Genomic DNA, 9,508 nt, shown 5'->3' on the forward strand with positions numbered 1-9,508 from the left:
GCAATGTCACTCTCCTATGGGAAATAGATAAGCAAATTAATGATAACATAGTTATAGTATGGTGTTGAAAGAACTGTAATAGAAATGTAAACAATGTGTGGTGAGGTAAGTGTGGCTTACCTTAATCAGATTGGGACTTTGAGTAATCCATATTAATGTCCAAAGGCAGAAGAAGATGAATGTCCCAGCTTAAAAAGAGAGAGTTCACCATGTCTGTGCCGTTTATTTCCATTGGGCCCTTAAAGTACTGAATCATGCCTGCCCACATCAGTGAAGGTAGATTTTCTTTACTCAGTGTTTGAACTGACATGCTGATTTCCTTCAGAGACACCCTCATCAATACACTCAGGAATAATGTTTTAGCCAAGTCAAATTGGCAAATAAAATTATCATCAAAATGAGAGACAGATACCAGAAAGTAGGCTTGCTATAAGATGGACAATTAGTTATACAGCATTTCAGACAAGAAATGAAGAAATGAAAACTGAATTGAAGAAAATCGTATAACATTCAGGAAATATCCAGAAGGTAGAATACGCACATTTGGGAAATAACACAGTGTGGAATAGAAGGAATGCAAGAGAGTTCAGGAGAATAACCAGGTTTCTAATTGAGTGGATAAAACATAGAACAGGGGAGGAGATGTTTGGGGGAAGAAAGATGAGTTTAATTTTAAACATACTGAGTTGTAAGTGGCTTTGGTGACTTCTAATTAAAGTTGTGTGGTAAGTAGCATATATTGGATCTGGAGTTCAGCAGAGTCCAAGGCTAGAGATATATATTTTGGGAGCTTTCAAACAACTGTAGTTGGAACAGTGGCTTTAGATAAGATGGTTCAAGATGAAAAAGAACAATGGAAAACACCTGAGAATGCACCAATGTAACCGGGGCTTCTCAGCCAACGTGTCTTTTCTCAGTAATTAAAGAAGTACCAAATCCCTCACAAATGGAAATGAGAGCTGTTTCCATTTCTTCATCTATTCTCCTATCCTTCAGTATTTTCCCATTATTCCTAAAAATGCCCATTTCTTATTTTATATATCAAAAAATGATTTTTAAAAATTACACAGCAGTGATTTCCAGATTTCGTCCTTCCATATTTCCATTCCTTTTTTAGTTTAGGTAGGGCAGAAACTGAGTAGATGTCAACCAAAGGCAGACCCATTCACACGTGGGAATGTTGAGAAAGTATAGTTTGGAGCATGACTACATAGGAGAGACTCTTGTGATACTTCTTCCACTCAAACACACACACAGAAAACAAAACCTGAAATGACATCAGTTTTGTCTTAGGTTATTTTTTCAGTTATCGGGAGTATATTACCTTTTTCAGGGAATCTACATATAACCTATATTAATACTTTATTTTTTATAAATCATTTCTTACAACATTCATAAGGCAACTAAGCCTAAAATACATAGGAATTAAATAAAACAAATAGGACACTATTCCCGTGCTAAACCAATCATGGCCAATTTAACTTTGCACCTTTAATATTTCATAGACAGACTCTGCTGGGCAATGGTTCATGGAATAAAAATGGCTTGCTTCATACTTCCCTGATCTTGCTACAGTCCTTTTCAGCAAATTGGTTTGGCATTCTGGGCAATTCTCTGTGACAATTTTATTTGAAAGCTTAGACTGACAGAACAGCTCATCTCTGCTCCCACATTTACTTTGGGGTTTAGGATACAGTGATTCCACTCACACTAAATATTCAGACTTGTAACTTTAAAATATGCTTGTGGGGACTCTGCGTCTCTCCTGCTCTGAGACAGAAGCCTTTCAAAGACCCATCAGAGGGAAAGCAGTCAAGCAACCATATTTTAAAGTGGCAGGTCTATATCCAAACTCTGTAGTATTAATGAAATCTTCATTCTAAGAACTGAACTTTTTAACTGCACTAGAGCCACTGTGGTTTCCAGCCTCACTCTGTTAATCATTTCTAAATCAAGTTCATGGGCGAGAGAAACATCTCTTCGCTAGGATACACTCAAGACATGGCTGAACTCAGCAACCAGTGAATTCTGAGTACACTGAACTTTTTCAAATACCTTAGGCTTGCAGTTTTTAAAAGCCCCTTTGAATTTGTTATTTTGAGGAAGACACAGAGAAAACTTATCTGCCAATAGAAGTTTTCAAAGGCCCTTTACTTGCTAAATCACAAAGAATGTTCAGTGTGGAGTCTGGTGGATATTTTTTCAATTCTTATATTTTGGCATGGTGCAATTAACTTGGCAACATTTGCTTGTGAAAGACCCTGGTCACTAACAGCAAAGGACTATAGGTCAACATTGTGATTCCCTGCCAAAACTGCCTGGACCTTCCTTGTATGATGCTTGGAACGAGTCCAGGTAGTTAGTCCCCAGAGAAATTTACATGAATAATGCTCATTCTCAAATTAACCTCAACATTTTAAAACTGTAGCAGTGGAAATGATTAATCCTAGACTTTCCCTGTTGTCTGGGCATTTGCCCATTGCTGACTGCAAAGCTCTCTCTTAGCTTGTTTACAATTGATCAAATGTATGAGCTGACCAGTGAATGAATGGTCAGGTATCATTTGGAGTGGCAACCTAACATTTCTGTAGACACTACAGAGCTAGCTCAAGTGCAGAGACAGTTGGAGTCACCAAGGCTAGGCATTATAAAACAGTTAACTCACTCAAATACCACAATCTTCTGTGCTTAATGCTCAGCATTCAGTCTTGAAACAGATGCTACATTCTTGTTGTTGATGCTCAATACATAGAAATGGGAGATAAGCTGAATCACTAACAGGTTGAGAAGGTGTCTTAGACACTTTGACCCATTTGTTGCTGCTTTGTATATTATTACTGTAATAATGATATGTCTTTCATTAACGGTAAGAAGTCTCCTCTTGGTCATAGAAATAATTTACAATGGAGAATAAGCGTGTGATCAGTAGAGCCAGATTGCCATGAGTTGAATTTCAGTTCTCTCACTTTCTAATTATGTGGTCAAATTACTCTCTGTGCCTCAGTTTCCTCATCTCTACAATGGAGTTGTTGTGAGGCGTGAAGTATAAAGCATTTGATACAGTGTTTCACACATTGTAAGGGCCATGTATGTGTTAGCTGTTAATGTAATTGTTTAAAAATCATATTTTGTTTGTTTGATTCTACAAACCCGTAAGATTCAACAAACCTACATGGCCTGAAGATAAAGAAATAGATTACATAGTAAGGGCTAGATCTGGGTGTCTCATCTGGCTTATTTCATAGGATTGCTGTGAGACAATGTCAATAACGTATACTGCTTGGAACGTACTAATGATAAATAGTTGTATCACTGGTGCTGCTATTATTATTATTATTATTATTATCATTGTCTACATTATCAACAAAAACCCACCCAATTATTAGTGAAAAAGTAGATTTCATTATAATAAAATCACAAAAAAAATCATAAAACACTACAATCAGAAGGAATCCTAGAGGAAATCCATCCCAACTATAATCCAAGAAATGCTTCTTCTCCTTTCCTCTTTGCTGCTCTTGGCTAAACACCAAAACTAACAGAAAAAAACTATCTTGAACATTTTCAATGAAGATATAATCATTCCTTTAGGAAGTGGCTCATTAAAGTATAAATATTTTTAAATATTTGCAAGTCACTCACTTTATGTACCTGAAATTATAAGAAGCATAGCATGACAGAAACATTGATTGGTTGCCACCTGCATACACCCCAATTGGGCACTTTACCCACGACCTACTTGTGGGCTGGGCCAGGACTTTTTTGGTTTATGAAGCGATGCTCCAACCAACTGAGCCACACTGGCTGGGCTGAAATTACAATTTTTTAAAAGATTTTATTTATTTATTTTTACAGAAGGGGAAGGGGGGGAGAAAGAGAGAGAGAGAAACATCAATATGTGGTTGCCTCTCACATGGCCCCCACTGGGGATGTGGCCCACAACCCAGGTATGTGCCCTGACTGGGAATCAAACCTGTGATGCTTTGGTTCGCAACCTGTGCTCAATCCACTGAGCTACGCCAGCTAGGGCGGATTACAATTTTTTTAAACTTACTTTTTCAGCTTCTGCCCTAACGATTCTTTCAGAATCCTTTAATTCCTCTTCTATGCCGTTTCCCATGGTCTATTTTACTCCCCATCAGGGTTTTTTCTTTTTCTCCAGGCTAAAAATTTCTAGTTTCTTTTACTAATTTTGAAGTAACGTTGTTTTGAGTCTCTCCTTCATTCTAATTGCCCTTCTCTGAATGTGCTCTATTCTATTTTTCTCCTGACATGTAATGCCTAATGGAATATAATACTCCATATGTAACCGCTTTCAGTACATGCTAAAAAGAAAACATTACTTCTCTTCTGGACATTATATTTCCATTATGTAGCCTAAGATCAAATTAGCATTCTTGGCAGCTGAATCAAGTATTCTTGACTACTTGACAAACTTATACTCAAGATGCTCCTAAATACTTTTCTTACAAATTGCTTTTATTTTTTCCCATCTTGCACTTTTATATCTGGGTTTTAGAACCTAAAAATAGGGCTATAAATTTATCCCTAATAATTTCTAACCTGTTACATTCAGCCCATAGTTCCATCCTAATTCCATTTTTTTTTTTCAGATTTGTACTATTAACTCTCCCGGGTTTTACCACTCACATATTGTGAGAAGTTTGTTATCAGCGATATCCCTGAAATGCCTCCAGTGTTGAAAGTGACAGTCAGTGGTTAATGTCAATCTTTCAAATAGTGCTTTTTGAGTAGGAACATTCATTAATTATAAATTCTCCAAGTATTTCAACACCCTGCTCTGTTTACTCAATTATGCTGTGGAAACACTAGTCGAATGTTTATGGCTGCATTCCTCTAATTTACAAACGGTGACCTGATTATTAAAACAAAAAAATACAAAAACAGTACCTGTGCCATGAAGCCTCCACTGACAAACTGGAGAAATGTCTTACAAAATGGGTCAGTGCCTCTGCTTACCATCTCACTCATCCCTCAGGTCTGGTCTCAGTGGAGAAAAATTGAAGACATTTCCTTTATTCTTTTGTAGGAACATGTGTGATCTCACGTAGAAATTCCCTCTGAATTTTCACCAAATGACATATCACTTTAGCTTCAGAATTCATTTTTATGGTGACCTATGAGGAGGAACACTGGAACCGATCCTGTGTTCTGGTCAAGTAACAAAAATCTCACCCTGGTGATAAAGAGAGATCTGATTAAGATAACTCAGATCACTGGGGAAAAGTAGGGCGGGGCAGTAGGGGGAGTTTGCCAAGGCATTTGTGGGCAGTCTAGGGTGGGACTGGCTGAGAAGCCAAATGCCTCCAGAGCAATGGAAATAAAAAGAGGGCAGCTCTCTGGCTCTGAGAGAGCTCTCTGGCTCCTGAGTTGGCTCTCTCAGGTTCTTCTTCCCCCAGGATGCCGGGATGATCATGCTGCAGCTGCCTGCATTTCTCAACTGATGGTATTTTGGATGGGAAGAAACTCCAGGCACAGCCTAGGATCAGGCTGGCTTGGCAGAGGGTGGCAGGTTTATTCTCTGGGTGTTCTGGAGGGAACAGGCTCTGAGGCAGAAGCCTGCCATTCTTCCAAAATTGTGTAGTTTTTGTACATTATGTTGTTTTTAATTTGTAAACGAACCCTGTAGAAACAGGATAACTGAAAACTAATAAGGAAAAAACTAGGAGTACTCAGGTGTTACAGTTTAGCCTTAATTGATAGGGTTGAGTGATTAAAGCTGTTACTTGATAGGCTTAAGTGACTGCTTTGGAACAAAGACTTCTTTCCTTTATCACCAAACCTTTGCCTCTGGATTTTTTTTTGCCTGGGGGACCGCCGTGGGCCGCAGAACTCCAAGTGCTGTTCACCAACTCTAGCTTTGGCAGGTTCTAAATTTCTTTTGTTGTTGTTGTTTAGTTTTTATTTCATAATCATAAACTTAACTCTGCAAACCAGCTAGACTTGGAAGGGGCAGGGAAAACATGGAACCCACTGATCTGCGGCGAGAGCAGGAAGATTATAGAACATTCCAAGCAGAAGGGGGTGAAGGGGTGCTCTCCTGAGCTGCAGAAGGAATGGTCTGGTGGTTAAGATAAAACGTAAGTCAAATGTATTAGAGTTGCCCACAGTCAGTGATGGTGATCTTCTGGCTGGTCTGCCATTCCTGGACCCGTAGCGCTCCATGGCTGTCACGACTTCCATGCCATCCTTCACCTGGCCGAAGACCACATGCTTGATGTCCAGCCACTCAGTCTTGGCAGTGCAGATGAAAAACTGGGAACCGTTTGTGTTGGGTCCAGCATTTGCCGTGGACAAGATGCCAGGACCTGTGTGCTTCAGGACGAAATTCTTATCATCGAATTTCTCCCCGTAGATGGACTTGCCGCCTGTGCCATTGTGGCGTGTGAAGTCACCACCCTGGCACATAAATCCCGGAATAATTCTGTGGAAGCAGGAGCCTTTATAACCAAATCCTTTCTCCCCAGTGCTCAGAGCACGAAAGTTTTCTGCTGTCTTTGGAACTTTGTCTGCAAACAGCTCGAAGGAGATGCAGCCCAAAGGCTCGTCGTCGGCAGCGAGGTCGAAGAACACGGTGGGATTGACCATGGCTGGACGCGGAGAGGTCCGAGGCGGCAGCGGCGGCGTCTGCCAGGTTCTAAATTTCTGAGAGTAAGGTTGTATATTCCTTCCTAAAGCAATTGTGGCTTTTCTGTTTATGGATTAGAAAGTTACTTAAAATATTTTTTATTTTACACTTGGAGGTACTCACTCATTTGTTAAACACTGATGCAGTTTTTAATGCATGTTGAAACTTTGTGCCAGGTATATGGGATTTAATTGTTTTTACAAACAATACCTTTGGATGCTGATAATCTAACTAGGAAGACAAACATGTACATAAAAGGCAATGTGGTAAATACTGTGTGATAAAGCACCAGAAAGGACTAAATGAACTTAGCAAAACCTGTAGCACCAATTATGTAGAATATCAGGGAAGACCACTTAAAAGATGGTGGAACTTTGTCAAGGTTTATGGGGAAGAGATATCCACAGTTTAAAAACAATGTTTCTGGCCAAAGGGAGGGAAAAAAACAAAATACAGAAACCTTACCTAGTCTCTTACCAACCCTAGGCCATCAGTCCACTATCAACTCTTCCCAAGACTTTGTAAGGGACTAATTGTCCCCCCAGCTTTTGTCCTGGTCTCACAGAGTGTGTTCTAAACATGGTGCACAAGGGACCCTTATAAAATACAAATCCATGCATGTCGCTGAAGTGCCCAGCCTCTTTCACTGATTCCTATAATAAAATCAAAGAATAAATATGTCAGAATAATATCCCAGAATAAAAAAAATAATAATAAATTTTTAAAGACACAACAATAAAATAAAAGACCTGAAATGACTTCTCAGGCTCTACAAACTCTCCAGTCCTTCACTTTACTGACATTCTGACCACTCTGCCCTGCAGTTGCTGGCTACCTTGATGACTTTCAAATGCCCCAGGCAGCCTTCCACCTCATGGCCTATGTATTTGCAGCTTCCTTGGCCTAGAACACCCTTCCTGCATATACTCATGGGTCTCATTTCCTCCCATATGCCAGATCTCTGATCAGCCGCCATCTAATCCAAAGCCATCTCTGACCACATCACGTAATACCCCACCACCTACGTTGGCATTCTCCATCTCTTCCAACCTGCTTATGTTTTCTTCAGAGCACTTATCACCATGGATCACTTTATACAGTTATTACTTGGATGTTATCCACTTCTACCCATTAGGCTGTAAGCTCCATGAGGGCATGGATTTTGTCTGTTCTGTTATATCCTCTATTTCTGAGTATTTTCACAGGACTGAAGTGGCCAATGCAGAATCAGGAGGAAACGTTGCATTGGTGCCATTGAATCAGATATTAGGTGTGAAGAAGGGACTTGGTCTATTGAAGGGACTTGAACTGTCAAATGATTTGGAATACTTTGGAAATGTGAGTGAAATCTTTGGATTTTTATGTGCCCTCGGAGTCCCCCACCTTTCTTTTCTGGTGAATGTATTATTCCAAGGCTGCAAACCCTGACGAGCAAGCTCTGCTGCAACTAACGAGGGTTATGAAGACTTTAATAGTCTGTAATATTATCCAACAGAGCCTGATTAAACCTACCAGCTCATTTCACTGGCTACTAAGAAACCATTGAAGCATATAAAATTGGAATCATTGCTATTTACATATTTGAATCAAGAATAAGAAATTAAAAGAGACATAAGTTAATGTAATTTTAAAGTGAAGTAATCCTGTTCTTGTCAGTGTTGAACATGAAAAAGGAATTTGCATATTATAAGGATAACACACCAGGCTACACAGTAAACTTTTGATGTCAACACAGAGATTTTCAAATAAACAATAATGAATGCATAATTTTAGTTACAATGCTGGCTTTGTTGTGCATATTATATAAAATATGTAAAACTAAAGTCTGCAAAAAGGGGCTGTGTGGGGGTTTCTTGCAGCAGCAGAAGAATATATCAAGGAGATTGTGAGTAAAGAGCAGTTGTAACTCAGCAGGCAACCAAAATTCAAGGTGAGATTCTAGGAAAAGATGAGACATCTGTCCTTTCTATGAGCTGAGACCTATAGGTTACCAGAAATATGAAAATGGTAAATAAGTTTCAGAAAATTATAAGAACTTCTATGGTATGTTTATAATCTTCCTCAGTTATCTGGTTCATTTTTTTCAAGGTCAACATTGAGTGACCATATGATCTCATTTCATTAATTGCTTATTCATTTTAGGAGATATTCAGTCAAAAATGTACTGTCTTAGATTCTAGAGAAGAAAGTAAATGGGAGGTGTATACATGAAGAGATACATTACAACTTTCAGAAGTAATTTTCTATATATCTAGCCAACCAAAAGCTGCAATACAAATGATTCTCATATTTTCTTCCACTTTTATTAATATAACACTCCAATTCTGTTATTTACTTTTTAAATATTTTATGTATGTATTTTTAGAGAGGGGGAAAGGAAGGAGAAAGAGAGGAAGAGAAACATCAATATGTGGTTACCTCTCATGTGCCCCTTGCTGGGGACCTGGCCTGCAACCCAGGCATGTGTCTGACTGGAAATCGAACCGGCGACTCTTTGGCTTGCAGGCCCACACTCAATCCACTATTCTACATCAGCCAGGGCCAATTCTATTTTTTATTATTTAGAGGTATGAATGCTATAAAAGAAAAAGAAATGATGGAAAAGGAAAAGATATTTCAATGGAATTTTATGGAAAGAACATTACATTAAGAAAAAGCAGTAACTTTTGCTTAGTCAGATATAAATAAATACATTTTTTTAAATATAGATATTTTCTCCTTTGTGAGTTTGGATATGGTAAGGAAGTTAGGAACTATCTCATGTTATCCTCTGAACAGCTCTAAAGATAAGGTCGTGGTATTTTCTTTTACAGATAAGAAAAGAAGTAATTGGAAGAGCTTAGTGACTTGCTCAAGGTT

General features: G+C 38.7%; 1 pseudogene; it reads right to left on the reverse strand.

The window, feature by feature from the left end:
• Window positions 1–6,100: 6,100 nt before the first annotated feature.
• LOC123816499 lies at window positions 6,101–6,611 on the reverse strand (annotated as a pseudogene).
• Between the last annotated feature and the right edge of the window lie 2,897 nt (window positions 6,612–9,508).

The sequence above is a fragment of the Phyllostomus hastatus genome, unplaced genomic scaffold (genome assembly GCF_019186645.2).
Source record: "Phyllostomus hastatus isolate PE091 unplaced genomic scaffold, TTU_PhHast_1.1 phas_contig_209, whole genome shotgun sequence".
Taxonomy (NCBI): Eukaryota; Metazoa; Chordata; class Mammalia; order Chiroptera; family Phyllostomidae; genus Phyllostomus; species Phyllostomus hastatus.